The sequence below is a fragment of the Microcebus murinus genome, chromosome X (genome assembly GCF_040939455.1).
Source record: "Microcebus murinus isolate Inina chromosome X, M.murinus_Inina_mat1.0, whole genome shotgun sequence".
Classification (NCBI taxonomy): domain Eukaryota; kingdom Metazoa; phylum Chordata; class Mammalia; order Primates; family Cheirogaleidae; genus Microcebus; species Microcebus murinus.
In genome coordinates this window covers 90,157,787-90,184,798 of record NC_134136.1, presented here as the reverse complement: position 1 = coordinate 90,184,798, position 27,012 = coordinate 90,157,787, and positions in this window count along the sequence as shown.

The following is a 27,012-nucleotide window of genomic DNA, read 5'->3' as shown; positions in this document are numbered from 1 at the left end:
TTTAAATAAAAGTATCTTTTGAAAAAACTGATTGTAAATATAACAATCATTCATGAAATGTCCTATATCTTGATTTGGTGATGGTTACAAGGTTGTGTAAGTTTTCAGTATTATCAAACTGTATCTGGACACTTGTAGGATACAAATTTTTTCTCAATATAAGAAGAAATATGATTTTGAAATTGCAAATGTCTGTAGCAAATTGTTGCTCCAGCATTTGGGCTTGAGACAGAAACATGCATAAACATGTTTCTGAAAACATTTTCCTCTGACTTGCTTTCTTAGGACAATAACATCCTGTTTGTATACCACCACCATTACCCCAAAAAAGCAAGTTAGAGACAGAACGTGGTCTACAACATAGACGTTATGACTCTTATAGAGTGCCTGCCCCAGGACTGGGATGAAGTACTTCAAAAATGGCTTCATTTAATGAGTTACACTCCACAGGGTTGTAGACTGGTGGTAAGGTAGCCCTGAAATAAAACAATAGGGTGCAGCAATGTAAGCAGGCAACCAAATGTGAGTAACCTTTGACAGTGGCTACCGAAATAGATTTCCGGTGGGCCTGAAGTTTGGGACTACTAAGCAGGAAGTTTGCTCATGAAACTGACCTGGGAAATTTACCTTCAATTAATCCAGGTTTGCCTCAGCCTCAGTATGTGGGTTGTATTACCAATTATTTGCACCAATTCCTAGGGAGCTATGTAGTCAGAGACTCCAGAACCATTTGGAGAATGAGAAAGGGAAGATTTTGAAGGAGATGAAGGGCTTTAATCTTAATTGAGTGATCTTGCTGGGGATTTATAGGCCATGGAAGCTTTCTCCTTTGCCCAGGTGACTGCTGGATCCTCTATGTGCCCATGTGTGGCAATAAGTGTCTCCTTTTCCTCCTGCCCCTCACACCACTACCTCTTCCTGATATCTGTGCCAGAATCGCTGCTGCAGTTCAAATGTAAAAGGGCTGCTAGGGTGATAAACTCATCCTGGTTTGCCTGAGACTGTCTCAGTTTTAGTGCTAAGTGTCCCATGTCCCAGGAAGTCGTCTTGGTCCCAGGCATACCTTAGGGTGCTGGCCAAGGTCAGAGGTCACTAGAGAATGTCGCATGCCAGTAAAAGGTTTCCCACAGTGTTACTTAAACTGATGAATTCACCCCAGTGCAGGCTTAGAAATAGGATTTTTATTACCTACACTGAAAGTAGATCTATCTCAAGGGAAGACTCATATCATCCTGTTCATTGAAACTGACACATAAAGCCAAATACCACTATAACTAATTTGCACATAAAACTAAATACCACTGGAGGGCTAGCTGTGACAGATCAGGGCATTCTCTTCTCACAGGGAGGCTTCATGCAAACATAAGCAATTGGCAGAAACTTTTCAGGTGAGCAGGAAATCAGAACAAGGAGCCTGAACTTTATGATCCATGACAGAGTCAGCTGAAGCAGAAATAACAGTTCAGGGGTGCACACACATACACCACTCTTTCATACTTCTCAACTGAAAGAAAAGTGTCACTAAACAATTCTCATGTTCACAGCATATGATACCCTTGGGTATTTCCTATTTTATTTAATTTTTTTTAAAAAATGGTCATTAAAAAACGTTTGAGAAGCACCATGATCAAGCCTAACAATCATGTTCACAGTCTTTCTCCAAACAGGTTAAATGCCAGTGGATTAGGTTTTAACTACCTAAATTGCACTCACTTTCCCACTCCATCTCCTGTACACTCAGGTCCCTGTGATTGAAGTTGGGCATTAGAACTCTGCAATTGACATTTCAGATGCAGGTTTAGCCCTAGCTTTATGCCTGCATGCTGTGTGCATGTTTGTGTGTTACTAGATTACCTCTCATAGAGACACATTCTTAGTTTTGGGGGAATACATCAATCCTGCCCCCAATGAATAATCCTAGAATCATTAATAGCTTATTTTCTAGAATTTGTCAGGTAGCCAAGTGTTTTCACAAATTGTATTTATTTGGGTACCCATCTGTCTCAGTCTGTTCATGCTACTGTAACAAAATACTACAGACTGGGTAATTTCTAAATAATAGAAGTTTATTACAGTTCTGGAGCCTGGGAAGTACAAGATCAAGGAATCAGCAGATAGTGTCTGGTGAGGGCTCACCCTCTGCTTCCAAGATTGTGCCTTGTTTACAGCCTTCTGAAAGGGATGAATATTGTATTTTCACACAGTAGAAAACAATGGAAGGGCCAGGAGTTTCTTTGAAGCCTCTTTTATAAAGACATTAATCTCATTCAATGGTTGAAGCCCTCATGACTTAATCAGTTCCCCTAAACCCCACTTCTTAATACCACCACAATGGGGATTAAGTTCCAATATAAGTTTTGGAGGGGACACACATTCAAATGATAACATCATGAAATAGATCAAGCAAGTATTATTGTTTTGAAATTGTAGACAGATATAGAAACCAAGGTTCACGGAGATTTAAAGTGATTTGCCCAAATAGAATCTCTGTCATTCATTGGCTGTGCTATCTTCTAAAAGGATCAGCACCAAGATGGCAGAAGGAAGCCTATATAAGATTTTGTATTACTTTACTTCCAAATAAATATCTGTCTTGGCATGTCTTTGGTCCTCCCTCCTCACTTCTCTGCAAAGAATACCCCTCATGTATCAGGTCCTTGTTCTGAGGAAGGATGGCCGGAGAAGCCAATATGTAGGTAACTTTCATGTTCCATGCATTCCCATGTCAGCCATCCTCTTTGTTGTCTTACCTTTTCTCTCCTCTACTTCACCTCTCTCTCTTGATACTCCACTCAGTACCTTATCTCAATTCTCCTTTACTTCCCTCTCATCTGTCTTTCTTTTCATTTTTTTCTTCTAGCCTCATCAACTTGCTTTATTTATGGAACCATGGTCAAGGACAGCACTTTCCAGTACAAAAGATGGTCCAAGCTCACTGCAAACCATCATCAACTTACAATTTGTGTGAGAGGCCACATGAAATTTTCAAGATGTCCCAGAAGAAATGCCATATGGACTGCTGAGCTAGTTCAACAAAGGCCCACTCAAGATGGCAGGCAAACCATTTTAGTAAATTATCCTGAGCTACCTTCTTTCTTATCTCCTATTCTTGTCTATGATACCTGATCATGCTCACAGCTTCCCAATTTAGCTTAAATCTTCAGGTTTCTAGTTTTCTCCATCAGAGTGGCTTTCCCGGATGAGAGTTTATTATTGCCCATACCACCACTACATCCAGGAGATAAGACAAAAGCCTATGTTCAACTTTATTTTCCTCTTGCTAACTGAATGTATCCTAGAATTTGGTTTCTACAACTTTTGTGCTTACCACCCTGGCTTTGTAGTACCACAGGATGTCTTCAATTATTATTATTTAGAGATGGAGTCTTGCTCTGTCACCTAGGCTGGAATGCAGTGGTATCACCATAGCTCACTGCAGCCTCTAACTCCTGGGCTCAAGCTATTCCTCCCACCTTTGCCTCCTGAGTTAGCTGGGACTATAGGCACCAGCCACCATGCCCAGCTTGCCTCCAATTATCTTCAGGAGAAATAAGAAACTAAGAAAGTAACGTGAGTTTTGAAATATAACATAAGTCATTTTCATAGGAGAAGAATTATGTCATCAAGCAAATTATAGTCAGTCTTCCATGTATTTGTGGGTTCAGCATCTATAGATTCAACTAACTGTGGACCACAAATATTCAGGGAAAAAGGATGGTTACATCTATATTGAACATGTACAGACTTTTTTTCCCCTAAACAATAACTATATAACATTTACATGTTTAAGTATCATAAGCAATCTAGAGATGATTTAGGAGGATGTATGTAGATCATACACAAATACTACACTACTTCATATAAAGGACTTGAGCATCCATGAATATTGGTATCCTTGAGGGGGTCCTGGAACCCATCTCCCATGGATACTAAGGGATTAACTATATATTAGTACTTTGCAAATCCAAACTGTTTAGGAAATGCTCTTTTAGAGGACCATAATTATAGCATTTGTAAACTAGGGAATGTTATATGATGAATCTGAACATATATTCATAATAATTAAGTGAAAATGTATGTATGTGGAAAACACGCAGACTGTACACTAATCTATACATGGGAAGCTTTGTCAGTGTACACATTTACATTGTTAAAGAATTGATAACTTTTTTAATGCCAAAAGCAGAGAAATGTTCCCCAGGTTTTGGCTTCTAAATGGTCTTGCAAACCTCCTTAGGGAATTTTTTAAACCATTAAGGCATTTTTTTTCCTGGTAAGAAGTAAAAAATTAAGTTTTAAGGAAAAACGTGAACATATGCTTTATTTAAGATCATTAAACTGTTAAATAATTTAACAAAGTTTAATTAAAATAGCATAATGATCATAATTCATAAAGACAAATTTTACTTTCACCATTTAAGAGTAATACATCTGACTCATTTTAAATTAAGAAAAATAATTTATCAACAAGTGAAATTCAGAAGTTATATAAATACTTAATTTGGTGATTGACTAGACAAACCATGGATTAAAATTGAATAATATGGTATTTAAAATTGGTAAGACTCATTTTGATGGCCTAATATTTAGAATTCTTGCATTTTGTATTTAAAAACTCACTTTGCTTATGTGTAGAATTTGGAGGTTTGTTGCTCAGTGACAAAAAGAGGTAGTCACTTCTCTTTAAAATTCAAAGTATATAAACACCCAGCAGATGTGGGTGGTTTTTATTGTCAATGAATGAAATGTCACATTTATGTAATTCTCATCAGTACATTTTTTCACGCTGTCTTTGGGAGTCCTAGAGTAATCTTCACGTGCAAATTGATAATTTGGACCAAACGGATGCAACTCCTGGCTCTAATGGAGATCATCTTTAGGCTCACTTACAGAGTTATTATCTTTTCTACACCTATCACTAACCTATGTTTCAACATCAGTGTGCTTTCTATGTCCTTCCTTACCCATTAGTCCATTTTTACATTAAACAATATTTGACTCAGACTAGGAACAGTTTGAAACTATAATACTGAAGAGCTCCTTTTGGGTTTATAGATAAGTGATAATCTGTGTGAATATTGAGTGGATTCATGTGATTTCCATTAATGTTATACATACAAATATCATGCATATCAATACCATTATGAACACACATAATCTCAAGTACTACTCTTTCCAAGGGAAAACAATTATATAATGATTTCATCTTCCAATTCATTCAAGAAAGAGATGGAACCAATACTGTCAGTAAGGCAAGGCTAGGTTATGCTACAGTAATGAACAGCTCAAAACTTTCAGTAGTTTACTCACATACAATTATTTCTTACCCACAGTATATGGGGAACACAGGTCATCAAGGGTCTCTGCTCACGGTTTTTATTCAGCCCTTGCTTCATAATAACCACAGCGGAAGGATAAGAGTGAGACAAATCACTGTCTTTTAAAGCTGGCAACTGGAAGTGAGACAGGTTACTTCTGCTCACATTTTATTGGCCAAAGCAAGTTACATCGCTGCTTCAAGGAGGCAGGAAAATGCAACCCCATCATATTCCTAACCAATATTGGTAGTTAGCAAAGATACAACAGAAGGAAAATTTCATAAGCTGAGACTGCAAAATGCTGCTCTTAAGGAATACTCTTCCCAGCCTGACAAGTTTGGACATTCCTTTGCTGGTATTTGGTATTAACTTCTTTCTGTGCCTTTTCAGTAAGTCCTCAGCTCCTCCTTCACCACTTATAATAGGTAAACATCAGCAAATATATCATAACTTTTCTAAGCTTTTCAAACTACTTTTTAATAGGTGTATACTCTCTAATGAGGATTCTAGCAATAAACTTAAATCATTAAGATTGAAAACAGAGCTGTCAACACAGATATGACCCACTTTTTGGGTAATCACTGGATGTCTTTGGCTGGTTGTCTAATACTACCTGACCCAAGAGACATTGTTAATAAGAATTTGGCATTTCAAGCTTATTTTATGGTCTATTATCTTTATTTTCCTGGCTTGTTAAAATTAACCGTACATCCATACTGCATGAATTCATTTGCATAAAGTTTAAAAGCAAACAGAACTAATTTATTGTGTTAGAAGACAGGATAATTATTATATTTGGGAAGGACAGGGCATAGGGCTGGCGATTCTGGATATATTATATATGTTCTATTTTTTATATGGATGCTGGTTACATAGCTGCATTCATCTTATTAAAATGCATTGTTATACTCTTATTTGTGCACTTTTCTGTGGGATATATTTCAATAAAAATTTCACTTTAAAAGAACTAACTGAACCTCTGTGATAGTTCTATGATTTCTATGACAGGATTTCATTCCATAGGGAAAATAGAGAAGTGTTTGTGTTCTTTCTGCTGCTGCTGCTCTTTAATTCCCTACTCCCCAGTCTGTTCCACAAAGGATACTTTCTTAATACTTTCTCCAATCTATTTTGTGTGCACCTGGAGGTGAGGTGTGGAGAAAAATCTTAGAGGGTTTAAATTCACCTAATTATGAAGCCCCAGAGGTTTCATACTCTCTCATAGGTGCATGCAAAACCTCTGCAAATTTGCAAACTACCCTAGCCGAACTCTTCTTACTGGAATGATGTTGTGTCTAGCCCAAATAAATCAGTGCTTGCTTCCACCTGTCTCTGAAGGTGCCTGTCCCTCCTTAAGTTTTGGGTCATTTGGTTGCTCTGCAAATTCAGCTCTTCAACGAATCAAGAAACTCATAAATTTACAGTTTTCCCAGCTTTTTGCCATCGTACAAAAGGATGGTAGCAACACTCTTTCTAGCTCTCATATTCTCAAGCCCCTTGTATTTTTTAATCTTGACATTGTGGAAGAGACAGGCCAAAGATCTTGGAGAATGTCCCTCATGATATTTCCTCGTGACTATTATTTTTCAGCAGAAATACCACAAAAGTGATGTTATGCCCTTCTCGGAACATGATATCAAGAGAGACATGAGGTTGGTTTGCCCCAGTATATGAGGTATTAACTTTGATCATTTGATTAAGATGGGGTCTTCCAGGATCTCTACTGTGAAATTACTCTTTCCCCTTTGTAACTGATGAGTAATTTGGGATAGATACTCTTCCTCATCAAATGTTTACCCATTGGTTTAATCAGCCATTGATGATTTTGTAAATCCATCATTCTTCTATATTTATTGGTTAACAGTTTTCTGTAAGGAAAAGCTGCTGCTTTCTCACCATTTATTTTTTTCCTATCAGTGTAGACTCATGGATTCTTGGTTTATTCAATAAGTATTCATTAATCTCTAATTCTCAAATTATTCTAGACTTGACTAGTAGGAACCTTCTCAGGCTGGCACCTGTATCCTATTGGAATGTCCCCATGAATTTTTTTTATTTTTTATTTTGAGCAATAGTTACTTTCTGGTAAACAAGATATTTCAGGGTAACTATCTTGTATATTCCTGTCCTGACTTTGAGTCAACCTTTTCTTTAAGGAGTCCTGGTTCATCTTGTTGGAGAATGTTATTTAAAAATCAAGACCTAGGCACTAGATGTACTTATTTCTATTTATTATATATATTTTAATTCACATTGATACCTCTAGTTCCAATACAATACAATAAAGTACATTCTAGATTTCTCCCTATGTATTTAAAATCTCCTTTTATCTACCAGTGAGAAACCTGGCTCTAAGTATCTTCAACATATTTCAAGATATATCAATATATCTTCAATATATTTACCTAAAGGATCTATTTCCTGGTATTTAGCCAACCTTGCCATCAAAACCTCTGTCCCCACCTAGATACCTTTCTTAACTCACTCAAGGTCTGACATCCCACTCTGAGCTGCCATTACTCCTCCATATTATCGTCCTTCTCACCCCTATAGGTTTCCAATGCTACCTTTGAAAGGGGGGAGGGAGGGAGGGAAGAAGGGAGGGTAGGGGAAGGAGGGAGGGGAGGGGAGAGGAAAAGGCTTCCTTTTTCACACATTCTAAATAGAATTGTGCATTGACTTATTTCTTCTTTTAGCATCTTCATATTTCAATTCTATGTCTTTGTTTCTGATGAGAGGTCAGTCATTACTTTTAAATCATTGTAGTGCGTTCAATGTATCATTTCTCTCTGGCTGTCTTCAAGATATTCTTTTTATCTTTGGTTGGCAGCAGTTTGACTATGAAGTATTTTGGTGTGGTTTTCTGTGTTTATCCTGTCTAGGGTTCATTGAGCTTCTTAGATACATAGGTTTAAATATTTCACCAAATTTAGAAAAAATGTTGCAGAGATTCTAGATTATATAACCTTCCTTTGAAAAGGGATGATTTTTATTCTAACAGGCAATTAATTTGGCTGGACACAAACTCAAAACATTTTCTGCAGTGGGCAGCAGCTGAATCTTCAGTTTTCAGCCTTCCAGATATTGCCTATTCTTAGGAATCTTGGAATCTCACACACATGTACAGTATTTGGGCAGAGCTTATATGTAGATATCACAGCTCTCTCTTCTGTGGCTCCTTCCTTTAGGATAAACCCCCTCAATTTCCTACTGCTTTAGGAAATCAAAACTCAAATCCTGGGCTTCTCAAGCAGGGTGACATTGTAGCTTTCTGTTTAAGTTTTAGCAGCTTCATGATGGGCACACTGACTGCCCTCAGGCAAAAAGTCATATAAATGCAAATATAACCCAGAACAGTATTTTCCCTTCGAGGGTCAACTTTTGTGTAGTTTCTTCCTGCCTTTTTTTTTTTAATTCTCCATACCTTCAAAATAGTTTTTAAAATTTATATTTCCAGTTTTTAATTGTTACCTATGGGATTGTTAGTTGGATACAAGTGATTCTGCCATTGCCTGAACAGAACTTTTCTGTTTTCATTGTATTTTTCAAATCCTTTCACTTTGTGGCATTTGCCTGATATATTTTATTCATGTGTTTATTTATCCATATTATATTTTATAGACAGGCTTATCTTTAATACTAATTATTTAGACCTATTATATACTATAGCTATCTTGGGTTTTGGTTTCTTTTTACTATGGCTCCTCTTTTTGTCTCTTTCTGGTTTTTAGGTGATTTAAATTTTATTTACTCTGAACTAAAATAAATCAATATACATATCCTTTTCCTAATAAAGCAAAATGCTCGCGTTTACCTTCCCTATCATCCCCTTAATACAAGAAATAAATTATGTAGTATATTTTTGAAATTTATAATTGTTTATTTTGACTGAAGAAGTCTTACTAATCTCTACTTAGCATTATTTCTTGGACCACAATATCTCCTCCTGTATTCATTTTTCTTCTTGCTGGAATACATTTTTTGTTTCAAAGTGGATTCATTGCTGGTAGCACCTGTGAGTCACAATATTTTTGCTGTCACATTTGACTGATATCTTGATGAAAATTTCTATAGTCAAATGACTTTTTCTTTGCACTTTGAAAATCCTGCTCAAGTATCTTGCATCCACACTTTCTGGTGTTTATTTTGATGTTAATATAATTTTCATATATTTTTGATCCACTCAATCTTCTAGGATTTTCTCTTCAATACTGTCCTGAAAATTTATTATGACATGTCTAAATTTGTCTGTCTGTGTGTGCCTGTTTTTGCAGGATTGGGAAAGGTATTATTCAATATTTTTGCTCAGCTGTTGGGCCACTTAATCTGTAGATCATACTTATTTACCATAAGAAAATCCTCACATATTGAATCACTCTTCCATTATGCCTAGTGTCCCTTTCCAGAAATATTTATTAATATTGGAATTTCCAGATTTGCTATGCAGTTCTTCTGTTGAGGTTTCTATGATTATTATTTTTAATATCTAAGATTGTAATTTGATTCTTTTTGATAACAGTCTTTGTCTTCATAGGTACAAGTCCTTTATTCTCTAAAGATACAAATTATGTTTGTTTTAAAACTCCATTTGTTTATTGTATTTCCTTGGATATAAATCCTTTAATTTATGAGGTTCTCTCTCCTTCATAATTGGCTTTCATTGGATGTACTCATGTTTGTAATCAAGATCTCTTAATAGACATTGGTTGATATTTTCAATGCATTTTAAGTTAAACTGGAGGATGGACAGGTGAATTGCCAGGCACTGAACCTCAGCAGCTTGTCTTCTATGATTGGTTTCCCTGTTCCTCTCAGGGGCAATTACTTCAATCTTTTATTCAAGCTCCCATTGGCATGGCTCCTCCCAAGAGACTGATGTACACCTCCCCTTGTGCAGGAATAACTCTGTGACTAATCTTGTCCTTGTAACCCACTGACCACCCTGCAGGGACCAGCCTCTTTCTGCTCCTGGCATCAAGGACGTTTGGGAATGAAGAACTCTTAGTGTTTTAGTGTTGTTTTCTCCTTTTGATAAAGGCTTCAATTCCAAGCATTTAGGTGTAGTGTTTCCTTTTTCAATAAAATCACCTTGGTTTCTCATCTTTCAGAACTTTCTCAGAGTTTCGAGTTTGAGGAGGTTTCTTTTTGTTTTTGTGCTTTATTATGTGTTCATTAATTTACATCTTTATCATTTCTAGAGATGTCATTAAGGTGGGGGAGGGTATGTATTCAGTATAGAATTTTGAAAAAGAATTCATCACTTTTTTTCCTTCAGTGTTAACGTATTTTATGCTATATTATATTTGATATTAACCGATGTGGAAGAATCATTAATAGAAAATGTTTTGTAAAAGGAGTCTTTGCATTTGTCCCTTCAAAAGAGGCATGTTAATCATTTTCTCAAATGCTAATAGATCACAAGAAAGCCATTCCCCTTTTGGGTCACAAGTTAATTTTTTTTTTTTTGCTAGCAATTTAATATAATGAGTTAATGATACCAGTACAGTAAGAACTACTTAATTGTCATAATTAATTGAAGCTAAACATAATCATTGCATAATCAGGCAAGGTACATTTGGAGATGTTGTTTCATTGATTTTTCATGGTGGTTTCTCATTCCATGAATTTAATGATAAAATTGAGCAATTCACAGGGTGCCTCTCAGCAATTTGTTCCAATTAGCCAGATTCAAATTCTGTCATGAGTCATGCACCTTGTTTCTTTACATTCCCCCAGTGTGGTCTAGAAGAGCTTAAGAGCATGTTCCCATTAATTAAGAAAATCATATTTAATTGCCAATATACACCTCCCAATAATCATAATCTTGTCATTTATTTTAAAATATTTGGTGATATAAATCAGTATATTATCATATATAATAATAAAATAAGTTCTTGTTTACTATCAAGAAATTTAACATTGCCCATAATTTGATGTCCTGTTGTGCCCTCCTGATGCCTTCTTCCTAATCTTTCTAGGATAATCCTCATCCAAATTTAGTGCTTCTATTATGTAATTTCTAATTATGTAATTTCTAATTACATAACAGAAACACTAAATTTGGATGAGTATTATCTCATCCAAATTATGTTTCTATTATCTAATTTCTCTTTAAAATTTTGTGGCCCATGTGGACATATATATGCATTCTTTAAAGTGCAAATGGTGTATGTAGTTAAGCTGATTTTTGAAGTTCTTATAAAAGGTATCATATTACAATTATTCTGTAATTTGCTTTCTTATTCAATGTTATGCTTCTATGGTTAACCCATGTTGATTCATTTAGTAGTAGGTTGTAATTTTCACTGTTGTTAGTGTCCATTCTATTCTCACTAGAACGGACATTCTAGTGTTCATTCCAGAATGTTCTTAACCATTTTCCCATAGTAGGCATTTGTATTTTTTGTTCTTGGGGTTTTTGGTTGTATTATTTCCGTTACAAAAATGTGGCTAATACAATTTTGTTTGTTTCCTGTGTGCACATGGAAGAAATTCTCTAGAATAATAGCAAGAAGTAGAACATTTGGGTTGTAGGTTAGACTGTCTTTTAAATGACTGAGTAATGACAAATTGTTTTACAAAGAGTTAATTTATCTTTTAACTATGTATACATATTTTAAAACTTCATGTTGTATACCTTGAATGTATGCAGTAAAAACCCCAAAGTACTGATTCTTAATTCTGCTAGCAATCTATAAGATTTCCCCTCATTCGTATCCACACTACTTTGCATTGTCAGATTTAAAAATTTTTGCCTATCTGGTTGTCTTAGGTTGGGCTGCCATAACAAAATACCATAGACTGGGTGGCTTAAACAACAAAAATTTATTTTCTCACTGTTGTGAAGGCTGGAAGTCTGCGATCAAGGTGCCAGAATGATCGGGTTCTGGTGACAGCTCTCTTCCTGAATTGCAGATGGCTGGCTTCTTGCTATATCTTCACATGGCAGAGTGAGAGAAAATGCCAGCTCTCATGTGTACTTATAAGGACATCAATCATATTAGGGCCCCATCACTACATTTTAATCTTAATTACTTCCTCACTTCAAATATAATCACATTGGGGGTTAGGGCTTCAACATATGAATTTGGGAGGGAATGGGCACAATTTAGTCAGTAGCATTGGTGGAATGAAAAGACATCTTGTGGTTTCTCTTTAAATTTCTCTGTGTAATCGCATCAAGCATGTTTCTATAAATTTATTGTTCATAGAGATTTCTTAATTTTTTTAGAGACAGGGTCTTGCTCTGTCACCCAAGCTGGAGTGCAGTGGTGTAATCATAGGGCTCAAGTGATCCTCCTGCCTTAGCCTCCCAAGAAGATGGGACTACAGGTGCATGCCACCACACCTGGCTATATCTTTTCTTTTTTTTTTTTTATAGATGGGGTCTTGCTATGTTGCCCAGGCTGGTCTCAAATTCCTGGCCTCAAGTGATCCTCCCATCTTGGCTCAAAGTGTTGGCTCACAGGTGTGAGCCCCATGCCTGGCCAGGTTTCTTCTTTATATAAATGTCTTTTGGTCATTTTTCCTTGATGTGCTTGCCATTTTTAAATAGATTTTTATGTCTTAATGTATTCTAGATAATAATTCTGTTGATCATATAAATTGAAAATATTTTCTCTCAGTTTGTGGTTTTTTAGTTTCTTTATAGCATATTTTGAAGACTAGAATTTTTAAAACTTTTTAATATACTCACATCTATCAATTGTTTCATTAATAGTTGTTATTTTTTGTTTTGTTTTGTTTTTTGAGACAGTCTCACTGTTGCCCAGGCTAGAGTGAGTGCCATGGCATCAGCCTAGCTCACAGCAACCTCAAACTCCTGGGCTCAAGCGATCCTCCCGCTTTAGCCTCCCAAGTAGCTGGGACTACAGGCATGCGCCACCATGCCCGGCTAATTTTTTCTATATATTTGTAGTTGACCAATTAATTTTTCTATTTTTAGTAGAGACGGGGTTTCGCTCTTGCCTCGGGCCGGTTTCGAATGTTTCGTTAATAGTTTACTGTCTTATATATAGTCTATAAAATTCTTTCCTACTCAAAATTCATGAAGATATTCATCTTTTTTCTTCTAGAAATATCAAAGTTGTGTTTTCTTCACTTATGTTTTAAAGCTACCTTTGATTGTTGGATGATTTGTGATTAGGATCAAAATTCTTCTTTTACGGATTGTCAGAGCAATGTTTATCAAGAAGTCCATCCGTTCTCCACTGACTTGAAATACTGTCTCTGTATCTCTTTTTGGACTTCTCCATTACATTGGTCTATTTTTTTCTATTTCTGTATGAATTCTTCATTGTGCTGATTATTATACCTTTGACTTTATTATATAGTGATATCTCTCTTAGCAAATAATACTATCCTATTATTCTCATGAGTCTATAGACAAGTCTGACTTTTCCACATAAATTTTGGAATTCTTAAAAACAATCTGTCAGGATTTTCATTGAGCTTGCATTGAGTCCACAAATAAATTGGGGGAGAATTGGTATATTTACATTGTTTTGACTTTCTAACCATAAACATCTGTTTGGGTGTTATTTAATGACTTTTGATAAGTTTCCCAGATTTTCCATATATGGTTTTATATAACTTTTATATTTAGACCTCATGATATGCCTCTGATTCCAGATCTATAATCTATATCAGAAGCTAGAAGTTGTGCTGTTTTTCAATACTATTAAAAAACTGGACCTAGGTGGGCAATGCTTTGGGCACCAACATACATGGTCTTCCCAATAGTCTCTCAGTTACATCATCCACTAGAAAAATAGTGAAGGGGGGAGGTCTAGACCAAGAGAACTGCAATCTTGGTTTTGTGATTAAATCACTGTATTTAGGCTAGATACTTGACCTCTTTGAACCTCTGTTTATTCATCTGAGAAATGGGAAGGTGAAAGATCCCCAAAGTGTTTCAATCTAACATTATATGAATCTTGTTAGTCCTTCTCCATATTGCAAATGTTTTTCTAACAGGATCAGAGAACTCTCAGATTTATCTTCTGACTTACCTTTCTTGCAGTAACAAACAACTCTGCAGTTATAATGGTTTACAGGAACATTTATTTTTTGTTCATATTACCAGTTACAGCTTATAGGTTGGCTGGGATGGCTGCTCTACCTCTGACCAGCTCTACATCTTTTGAAACTGGATCCCAGAACTCATTCTGCAAAATGTCTCAAAGCACTACTTCCTAATCTAATAGTTTTTTACATGAATTGTCAATAAAAAATCAAAATTATGTTAGCTACAATGCATTTGTTCTACATATAAAGGAAATATATGCTTACTAAAGAACATTTATAAGTCATAACAAGGGAGAGAAGATAATGCAAGTAACCTGTAAATCTATACTTAGAGATAATATTAATTTGATATTTTTCCTTTTAGTTTTTGACCTTTGTGTCAATGCTTATTATAAATTTTAATAAAATCAGGATTGTATTGTATAAGTCATTCTGAAAGCTTATAACAAAACCTAACGTATTATAATTGTATATTTCTTTGTCACTGAATGAACTTTAAAAACGAGTTTTAATGGCTGCGTAACATCTTATAACATGAATTTTCCATTAGTTAACCCTTTTTCCATTGTTAGAGCATTTCCCTTTTCTTTTTTCTTTGCTGTTATAAGTAAGGCTGTGATTTGATATTATTGTAAATCAGGATATTGATCATTTATTACATCCTTGAGAAAGATTTCTGGAAGAATAATATGAATTCTTGCCTAGGGGTGAGTTTATTTCAAACTCACCACATTAGCCTGACGTCTCAGTGTGATGGAGGATAAATGTGTTTGCAGTTTAAGTCACATAATCATGAGTTATGTTCTATTGATCAGGGGTGAGAGGTTTAGTTGTGGGAGGTAGGTAGTTAAGTAATGTAGGAAAGAGTTCTCACGTTATGGAATGCCGATTTTATGCCTGTTGCTTTTATGCAACAGGCACTATTTCTGTTCTGAGCCCTCTTTTCTGCCTCCCTGTTAACACTGGGTCCTTCCTTTCCCCTGGCCTTTGCATCAATATTTACGCCACCTGAACAGTCATGTGTCCTCAATAGTCGCATGTATATGACTTCTTCATCACACCAAATTTTAATCTTACATATCTAAACATTTGAAGCATTTCCTATGACAACCAGTGTGGACCATATCAGCTTATCTATGTGGAATTGGTCTTTTCCTGTATTTGTTCTTACTAAGTTAGAGTCAATGAAGAAGATATTTAGTTCATATGCCATTTGTCTTTTAGAAAGTTTGAAAACAAGGACACAGTGCTTGTCTTGACACTATATGTAGAACTAGATCTGCAGAAAACAATTGAGCAGTAGACATAGGTTGGAGCAATGGCAGATGGGAAGGCATTCTCTCAAGGTCAGGTCCACATAATGAAATAATTACTACTAGAAAGGGTAGACTCTTGGTTGACATCAGCTGGCCAGGTAAAATACATTTATTCCGAATATTTATTTTTATTAAGCACTTCTACAGGGCGTATTACACTCCTGGAACTGCTCTAAGAACTTTACAAATATTGTTTCATTTTCTCTTTACAAACTTATGAGGTGTAGGTACTGTTTTTATTATCTCTATTTTATAGTCCAAGAAACCAAGGCACCAAGAGTATGAGCAACTTTTATAAGAACAGCCAGCAATCTAACCAAAAAGAGGTGGCTCCAATATCCAGGCTATGTACCAAACAGTATGTTAGGACAGGAGAAGATCAAATTATTTTAACAAAATCACTAACATTGACCTCATAAAGTATGTAGACTAGCATGGGGCTAGAACTTCAAAGCTGAGCAAAGTGATGTGAAACATCGTGACCCAGGGCTAAAATACTGAGACATATGTAAAGGTCTTGAGGACTAAAGATGAAGAAACTAATGCTGCATTGAGTTAATAAAACTATAAATTCTGCCTGGAGGCCATGGTGGGAGGGTCGCTTGAGCTCAGGAGTTCAATACCAGCCTGAGCAATAGCCAGATCCCATGTCTACTAAAAATAGAAAAAAAATTAGCTAGGTATTGTGTTGTATATGCCTGTAGTTCTGACTACTCAGGAGGTTGAGGCAGGGGGATCACTTCAGACCAGGAGTTTGAGGTTGCAGTGAGCTATGATGATGCCACAGCACTCTACCCTGGGCAACAAAGCGAGACTGTCTCAAAAATAAACTATACATTCTGCTTGGAGTACGTAAGAAGACCACAAAGGAGATAACATTCAAGCTGAATGTTAAGAATGAGTAAGACATGAAAGACTTACATGACAGGATGGAATTCTAGTCTTTAACTCCTCAAACTAGAAGGGAAAAGAGTCTGCCAAACCATGTACAGTAAGAGCTTGGAATGTATCACTGGGCACACAGCCTGGGTACCTTTCCCAGCATCCCTTGCAGTTACATGTCACTATATAACCAATTAAATGTGGACAGAGGTGCCCTCCATTTCTGGGCCTGGCTCATGAAAAGCTCCCATGTGATCCTTTATATTATCTGTTCGTTTACCTATCAGTGGGGTGCAGAAGATTCAGGAGAGGCTAGGACTCTGAAGACACAGGGATGACAGACTGACAGTTGGAGGAAGCCTGGATCTCTAAGTTACCCCATTGGAAGGCTGCTCAATAGTCATAAGCATAAATTCATATTTTATATGAATAATAGCTAGACATTTTATTAGATGAAGCTGCTAAGATTAAAAAGTTTGTTATACCAGCTAGGATTTCTTTTTACTCTAATAAAAAATCATTAATTTACAACTTAAGTTCTTTTCTCCCTACTTCCCTGTGGATCATGGGCTTGTGAATTATAGAAAGAAAACGTAGTTATTTTATGAAGAAAAACATGGAAGGACACATGCTATTTAAGTGGATTGTGTGTGCAGAGTAGAATTAGAGGAAGTTGGCATATGTATGGGGAGAAGGAAATAGGAGAGGTAAACAGTGAAAGAAAAGGAAAAAAAATTAAAAAAAAAACTGCCTGAAGGCAAATTCAGCCCACCATCTGTTTTTGTAAATAAAGTTTTATTGAAACACAGCCATGTTCCTCCATTTGTCTACAGCTACTTATGCACTACAATGCAACAGAGAGACTATATGATCTATAGAGCTGGAAATATTTACTCTTTCAGCCTTTATAGAAAAAATGTGCTGATCCATGGTCTAAAAAAAGTATGTTTATGTTCACAGACATGTATCTATATAAAAGTATATGTATATATGGCATATGCATAAATACTTTTAAATAAAAATTAATGAGAAAAATTAATGAGAAAAAAATCTGCATTTTTTTGTACTTCTAAGATATAGTGTGTTTAAACATTGGCCCATATCATTGAAGTCACATATCAGTAAGCAGATTGCACTGTTCTCCATGGCAAAGTGAAATTATTTTTCTAGTGGTTAATTCTACCCTGCAAATCTCACCAGGTTTTCATGGTGCCTTTGCATACCATTTGACCTGAGGTTGTTAGCCCCTGTCAGCCTTTTGTTGACTTGCCTACATCTTGCTTCTACAACACTTGTGTTCTGCTATCTAGCTCCACACCTGAGTTAGACAATCAGATTTTTTTAAAGAAGCTCTTCTCAGTAAATATATTTTAGGAATACTAGACATGGTCATTTTCTCTGTAATTTTTCTCCTGACATTCTTTCTCCAAGTAGCTTTCAGAGCAAATATGTCCTGATGGGGAAAAGAAAATCTAAGAAAAGGCTGTCTATTCTCTAAGGCTCCAGAACTTTAAAAGTTTGGATAATATCTATCATAATCCAAGAACCACTTATTAGAGATGTACAGGGGGTTAAATAAAACGTGTATAAAAGGCTGGATTTACAACATTGTGACAAAGACATTTTTATCCATCTTTCCATGAACCCAAAGGTAGATTCCTGGATATACTATCTATTTATGAACACTGATTTGAAAAAAGTGCCTGAAATATGAGCTCTATATAAGCATCAGCTGTGGGAGAAGTGGGGAAAGAAGTAGAAGGAAGAGGTGAGGTGGACACTCTTTGTCTTTGACCAAAGCAGTCCTCTACTTCCTATCTTCAAGTCCTCCCATCAGTCACTTTTAATATTGTGTATGCCTGTTTTTTTTTTTTTTTCTTATGGTGGGGATGGCAAGGAGATAAATCTAACATCTAATGTAATGTCATGCACACACATACACATATATATATACATGCACAGAAGCACATGCACACACTCAGGCACCCATTGTTTTATTAGGCTCTGCAGCCTTGTCTCTCTTCCTTAAATCTCTGCATCATCTCTCTTCACCTTCAACCACCTGCCCAATTCAGTCAACTATTGAGGACAACCTCAAGATGTTCATTTTTTCAGCTAGAGAGATGCCCAACTAGAAAAACTATTCCTACAGACTTGCAGTTTTAACTTACCCTATTTTTATCATAATTTTATATAGTGCATATAATCATACAACATGAATAGGTCTCATGTTTTGAGTGCTTTCTAAGAGCCAGGAATTCTTGTAAAGACTTTAGTGAATAAGCTTGTTTGGCCATCACAAAACCCTTATAACATAAAAATTATTATCCCTATTTTATAGGAGCTAGTTTTCAAACATAGACATGATCACTGCAGACCCATGACCTTAACTAGTATTTTCTTCATAAATGTTTATTTCTGAAAACAAATACAATAAAACATGTAAAAATTGCATATGAACAAAACAATAAAACCAATAAAATTTAAACATACCATACACTCATATGTATACATATGTACATGTATACATGTGTATATGAATATATACACATATATAAACTGTATTATTGCACCATGTCATTTCTATATACCCACTTCTGTATTAGCTAGTTTAGCTTCTAGTTATAAATACAAAACACTTAATGGCTTACAAACACAAATGCTATGTCTCACTTATGTTGCATAATGGAAATTCCCAATTAACTGAAGGTCAGTTGCATCTACTCTGGCTTTGTTCAACTATGATTGGCTCTTTTTTTGCCTCACATATCTTCTCCTTTTAACACTCTAACTTAAGGAGCACTTAAGGTGGGAACTGCCCATTTTTTGGCATAAAGGAAGAGAAAGAGGCTAAGCCAAACCACACAACCATGTTTAAAGCTTTTGCTTGAACTTGGCCTGTATCACATATTCCGTTGGCCAAAGTTATGTGGCCAAGTCCAGAATCAATGGGGCAGAAAGGTATGGTCCTCTGACAAGGAAGCAAGGGAATGCATAGCTGTGAACAGTAATACAATGGACCACATCTTTTTATGTGCTTGAAGACTGTGCTGACAAATCCTGTTGTCAGTTACCCCACAGTTAACTATCTTACAATGTTATCACATTTTATGCCTATTGACTAAGAGCTAATTCACAGTTTTTCTAGAATAAGTATGTGTGGATTGCTTTTATCCTTCCATTCAATTGGAAAGATTTGTGCAGTATCAGCATATTATTTTGAAAGAACATTAGATGAACTGAAATATTTTTTTAAAAAAAACAACTAATCACTTTCTTGCTTTCTATATTAGTATAGTTTATTCTGCACAGGCTCCAGCAAAGCAGGAGGGGACCCTCAAACTAAAGTTTTAGGATGCATTCAGGGAATCATATGCTTTTACATCCTTTTTGTTACCTTAATTGCTCTCCTATTTGCATTCCAAAGGCTACTTTATTGAATTCCAATTCAAGTTCAGATTATGGTCTCTGAATAAGAGGGAGCTGCTAACCTGTCCTTATTGTTAGAAATGGCCCTTGGAGAAATGAGGCCTGAGTTGTGCTACCTAAAAAATGTAAGTGTTTCTTTTGATCCAGACACAGGACAAGTTGGACTAAAATGCCTGTGGCACTAGGAAGGTAACATTGTAAAGAATATGATATATGTAAAACTCATTTATTTGAATATTACATCACCAGCAATGGATCAATTTGATGTTAATGTTTAATTCAGAATGTCCATTTTGCTAGACAAAGTGGAGTCCTGCTGTTAACTTTTTGGGTAATTCATCTTTCTACAATATGTTTTCCTTTCACTAGCATCTGTGAAGTACTTGACTTCAATCTACCCCAGCCCCACTCCATTTTTTATTGCATGGATCATTTGTTCCAGTAGGGGGGATATGAGAACCTAGCAAAGTGTTTATTGTGTCACTGGCTATTCTTTCTGTTTCAGGGCTTCAGTCTTAGTAATATATGACCTTTCAGGAACTCTACAAGAGTAAATTAGAAAAGCTGAGTTAACAGTAGATTATGGCTTAGAGGGTACAAATGAAACTCCAAAATTTCACTGTGGGTGAATGTATCTGGCCTGATAATGGGAAAAGAAGAAAATGTATCAGCTGGTCATGTTCAATCTTTAATAAACTTGACATTTATTGAATTTCAATATCTGATTTATAGATTAAAGGGGGAAATTAGGCTAGTATCCTATAGCAGGAAAAAACAAGACTTTTGTTTTAGGGTGAGAGCACTCTAAAAGTCCTTTCAAATATCCTATTATCAGGTTTTGGCTGAGACAAACAGTAAATACTCCTGGCAGTATTGGAATATATTTTTTAAGCAAGAGTCTAAACGTTTAGGCTATCTAAATATGTACCTATTGCAAAATGAAACTCAAAATCAGTAAGCCTTATGTGTGAAACACAAGTTTATGGGAGGCTGTTGTTTTGGACTATCCTCCTATACTAGGCCCCAGAAGACTAGACCAAACCAGAGGGGAGTCACTGAAAGGGCAGCCTTGCAAAAATAATAGGCAAATACCTAATCCCACCATTTCCCCAGTAATAGCTGAAGATCAACCCTAAGAGCTGTCCACTAACAGGCACCCAGTGGGGGGTTCTGTTTTTCACAACATCTGAAAGGAGCTGAACGGACAGCTGCTTTTGAGAATCTGCTTTTTACAGCCGAGGGGTTCCTGAAGGAATAGCAGGGTACGGGCTTCAGGCATCAGCCATGTCTCCAGGGCAGAGTCACATCTGCAGCGATAATCCCAATCCCGTCTCCAAGGAAAGGGGAGTGGGAGCCCACTCTCTGGCATCCCACCTGCTGCCAATGCATCTGTTATCAGTCTGCTGAAGCAGAGGGGGAAAAAAGCCATTTTTACCCTTTAAAAACACCAGCCCACTTCTCCCTATGTGGCATTTTCACTCCTTCATCTGCGTGCTGTGGCCACACCTTGCTTCTCTCTCTATCTTTCTCTCTCAGGAAAATAAACTTTGTACTTCTTTCTATTCTAAACATTGCTTGAGAATTCTTTCTCCATCTGCTATGAGCACCTAGTAAATTTCTACCCTAACAGTCACTTGTGCCAAGTGCCACATAATCAAACTGAACTTTTAAACAGAACAGTTTTCCTAAAAAACAGGATATCCTAATCAACCTAAGTCACGATAATAAGGAAATCCCCCCTCTGTTTTAACCCTAACAGGAAAGTAACTTTGAAATGACCAAACTACTTTTTGGTTTTTATTTCTGCTTTCTTAAGTTCTCTTCTGCCCATAAAACCAAACTCCTCTTCAGCTCATCAGAACACTCATTCTGAATCCTAGCTCTCTGGGAGGCCGAGGTGGGTGGATCTTTTGAGTTCAGGAGTTCGAAACCAGCCTGAGCAAGAGCGAGACCCTGTCTCTACTATAAATAGAAAGAAATTAATTGGCCAACTAATATATATATATATACACATATATATGTGTGTGTATATATGTATATATATATGTATATATGTGTGTGTGTGTATATATATGTAAATTAGCCAGGCATGGTGATGCATGCCTGTAGTCCCAGCTACTCAGGAGGCTGAGGCAGCAGGATCGCTTGAGCCCAGGAGATTGAGGTTGCTGTGAGCTAGGCTGACGCCACGGCACTCACTCTAGCTTGGGCAACAAAGTGAGACTCTGTCTCAACAACAACAATAAAACCAAAACACTCATTCTGTTTTATAGAATGAGGTGTTAAATTCTGGAATCACAAATAAAAGCCAATAAAGATTTTAAAACTAAATTTGTTGTAATTTTGCTTTTTGACACATGCCTCTAAACCAATAAGTTTTTTTTTTAATGGCTTAGCAATGGATGCAAGAGATGTCCCCAGAGTGACTGCAGAAGATACACAGCCCCATGATCCAAAGTATTTCCCAAAGATAGTTAAAAAGAAGCAAAAATCCCTCATTGCCCCAGGCAATCAATGTTAAAAAGGAAAGAGAGATGAATTTCTTGAGTGACAGCAACAGATGGCTAGAAAATCGGCTACAAACAGGGTGCCTAGGCTCCCACATTTCTATATAATCAACTACAAATTCTCAGGACCCCCTAGTCTGACAGTTGGTCACCTGCAGGTACAGGCCTGACAACATACGTACACTGAAGGGGTGAAGGGAAACTTGCCATTTCCCCCAAAAGTTTGCTGAAAGATCGATTTATAATTAAGGCCAATTAATAAGAGAAAGGCTTATTTCCAATATCATGCATATGGGGAGAATCACATAGTGATTACTCAATATCCCAAAGAAGTTCAGATATTTCTATACATGCCTTTTGGAGAGGGGTGGAGAATGAGGAGTATAGGTAAATCTGTTTAGGGGCTATAAAGGTTTGCTAGGGAAGATGAATGGCTGGGGGAAACAGATTGACTTTTAAATTAAACTGAGAGGTAAGTATTATATTTTCAATGATTTGGGCTAGACCTGGTTGCATTCTGCAATATAGTGAGATAACAGGGAGAGAAGCAAGTCAATTGCTCCCTTCGATCTTCTGGTCAGGTCAGTCTGGTTTATGCTTTTTGATTTGGAATGGCCTTTAATTCAAAATATTCTTTATACCAAGGAGTCATATTTTGGGATGAAATTTCTTAAGTTCTTTCATTCATTCCCCTTGCCTGGGACTTCCCTAGAAGTTTCACACATTAAAAGCTGAGTCAGTAGTTGTGGAGAAAGAGATCTGGTTAATAGTCTAGTAACAAGAGATCTGAAAAGGGAAGACAAAAACATAGATTAAAATGAGAATAAGTAAGTAGAAAAGAATAGATCTAAGCACATTTCCCCACACCCCATTAAACCACTCTCCCATTCTTGGGAACAGGTCTTCATCAATCTGATGGAGAATGTTTATCTTGTCTTTTTAGGAGGTTAGATCACAGTCTCTACTTGCCCTGTGTAGTTTTACATAGAAACAGTATTTTTTTTCACCAATAATCATGTAAGCTCCTCCCTGTTGGGCTGTCAGGGCATCCAAGAGGCAGCAGTTTTCAAATACGACAGAGGTTAGGCTGCTGACTTCTAACTCAAGTGCTTCCAATGTTTTCATGGTGATGTTGAACTCTTGTTTTATTACATGGAGAGATTCAAAACTGCCTTCTCAATCTCATGAGTTCCAAATGCTGGGCAAAGAGTCCTCAGCACCAAAAAGAACGTACAATTGTGATATACAAATAGGTTTTTTATAATATCATGTCTCGTACATTTGCTTGGTACCACTTTATGAATGAAAGAACCCAAGTTTGTAATTTGGCTGGCATTTAAAGTAGAGTGCCTGGTAACAGAGGATGTCAGATAGCCAAGTCCATAGAATCCTGATCATCTAGGTGGGAACCACTTGTATACTTTATCGACATACACAATAAAAAGACCCGTGTCATTTACAGATAGGGTCAGGTTAGAGCCTGTGACCTCTCAGTCTGGAGTTTGCTGTGCCTCTTCTTTCTCATTGGGACTTCTACTTCTCCAGTGTCCATGTGTACCTGCCAGTCTATGGGAGCAGAACAGTTTATGAAATATTTGATATTAAAGGCCTATGGTCTGGTTCTGATAGTTATAGGGCTTGGTTTTGCCATTTAACCAAGTCAGTTTAATGTCTGGCAATTTAACAATGGGAGCAAGTGAGCTACCCCAAGTTGCACAGGCCTGGCTTGTGAGCCGTCCACAACATCTGGTGACTTGACAAGAATTGACATCAAGAGGGTTAGTGTCAGCACCATCTAAGAGGTGCAAGAATGCCATCTGTGGAATCAAACCGTAGAGTCTGATCACAATATTGCCCTGGTATGTCACCCAGAAAATACCCAGTAGCATCCCTGTTTTCAATGCAGAGGGAAAAATTTCTCTCCAGTGACTTCACCTGAAAAAAGCTTTTTTTGAGCTTTTGCAGAGGTTTTTCTGTGTCCAGTTGACTCGCCAACAGGAGAAGTATGTTTCTTCTCTGATTGTGGATGCCACAGCTTGTCATACATCCATCTTCTGGACTGGTTCCACCAGGCACTTATATTGGCAAAAATAAAAATGATTTCAGGTTCCTTTGTGTGATCTAGATGTTGGCATGACCAGCAATTAGATTGATCAGTGTGGCCAGAGTTTGAAAGACTGGTGCAAAGGAACGCTGGGTCTATGCCTGATCTGCCGGAAAAACAGCAAGGGTTAATAAGAGCAAAGCATAGCCGGAAAGAGTCATAGTGGAAGATTAAAAGGGAGAATGGGATACATTGAGGCAGTCTCCAATCAGCTTTCAATGTGCAGTCCTCAAAGGCGGAGGCTTAAAAGAAGAAGAGTTTTAAAAGGACCATTTGGAGGGGTTTAAAAGACAAAAAGGAATTTATAGATCAAAATGGGTTTCTTGATCTACGATCTTGGGGAAAAAGCTGTCTTATTTGTGAAGACAGCTGCTTCAGGGGCCTGGGAACTGGCTCTGGACATCCTTACTTTCAGGTCACCTGTAGGGGTCATCCTCCAATTGCCTCGGTGCAGTTTGGCATGGCTCATGTGGATCCAGGAGGATTTTTCTTTTATTTTTATAGCAACATAGGTAGTTAACAGTACTTTATAAGGGCCTTTCCAGTGAGGTGACAACACATATTGTCTTCTAAAAACTTTTTGTACGCATGATGTCTTGGTCAAACAGGATGATGAGGACTTCAGTTGGCAGAGGCGCCATGCTCCTTTCACCAGTCAATGATATGCTCCAAGCATATTAGTTAGCATCTGTATGTAACTAGTCACAGTATCGAGTTGTGCTATTAAAACCCCATAGTGTTCAGTCAGTCCAGGAATAGGTTTACAGGTGTCAGTAGGCATGGGCTGACAGAACACTATTTAACAGGGGTTAAACCATGTCTCCTAATTGGAGCATTCTAGGTTTTTATAATGGCCAAAGGTAATACTTTTGGCCATTTCAGTCCAGTGTCTCGACAGACTTTTTTCAAAGTCGTTTTCATTTCTAGATTTTTATGTTCCATTTGCCCTGAGGATTGGGTGTGATGTAGGGTATGAAATTTTAATGAGTACCCAAGCCTTCCCCAGCAAGTGGTTTATTTCTGCTGTAAAATGAGTCCCTTGATCTGACTCCATCTATAAAGGAATGCCCAAACAAGGAATAATCTCAGTTACTAATTTCTTTACCACTATTGTAGCGTCAGCACACCCAGTTGGATAGCACTCAGTCCATCCACTAATCATACAAGCAATAAACAAAGAGTGTGAAAAGCCTAAAGCTGGAGGTAAATTTATAAAATCAATTTGGAGAGCCAAAAAAGGGATAGTCTGGGCCTTTGGGGGCCAGTTTCCTCCAGAGATTTGGTGATATTTACAGACAGTGCACTGGGAAATAATTTGATCAGAGATATTGTATATCTCTGGTACTCCCAGGGCAGTACCAACTCTCTATTTTTTTTTCTTAATTATCCCCCATTTGCACATATGTCCCATGTGGTAGGAGCTTAGTGCAAGTCAAAAAGTTAAAAGGGGCCACAAGGACCCTGTCTGGCCCAATATACAATATATCTGATATTATAGGTCCATTGGCACGAGGAGTATCAGCAGAAATTAAGAAATGAGATTTTCAAATTCTACCAAACGCATAGTAGATGCCAAAGGCATATTTGGAGTCTGTATAAATAGTGGCAGCTTTTCCTTTTGGCAATGTGCAAGCTCTAGTGAGGGCTATAATAAAAGTGACTCAAGGCATTTTGGGGTGAGCTTGAGTGCCCTGAGATATTTCATGTCTTAAGTAACAGTTGTATGTACCCCTGGAGTCCAGACTTAGAGGCTTTATGGCCTTATGCAGCTAGAGTCTTTAAAAGAATGAATCTAAGAGAGCACCCTGTTCACAGAGCAAAAGATCATCAATGTATAAACAAGTACTGAACAAGAGTGAATCTCTGGGTAAAGGTTATACAGTCTAAATCAGCTTAGAGAATGAGAGAATATTGAAGGAAATTTGCAGTATATCTGAGGTATTGAGGTCCACATTAACTATCTCCCTTTGAAGGTGAATACAAAGAGAAATTGTGAATCAAGGTGCAACAGAATGGAAAAGAAAGTGGAGCAGAGGTCAATTACTGTATTCTTAAAGTCACAGGAACTAAAAAGCATTGGAGGGCCAGGTGTGGTGGCTCACGCCTGTAATCCTAACACTCTGAGAGGCCAAGGAGGAGGGAGGATCGCTCAAGGTCAGGAGTTCGAAACAAGCCTGAGCAAGAGTGAGACCCCCGTCTCAACTAAAAATAGAAGGAAATTAATTGGCCAACCAAAATATATAGAAAAAATTAGCTAGGCATGGTGGCACATGCCTGTAGTCCCAGTTACTCAGGAGGCTGAGACAAGAAGGAATGCTTGAGCCCAGGAGTTTGAGGTTGCTGTGAGCTAGGCTGACGCCACAGCACTCTAGCCCTGGCAACAGAGTAAGACTCTGTCTCAAAAAACAAACAAACAAACAAAAAAAGGC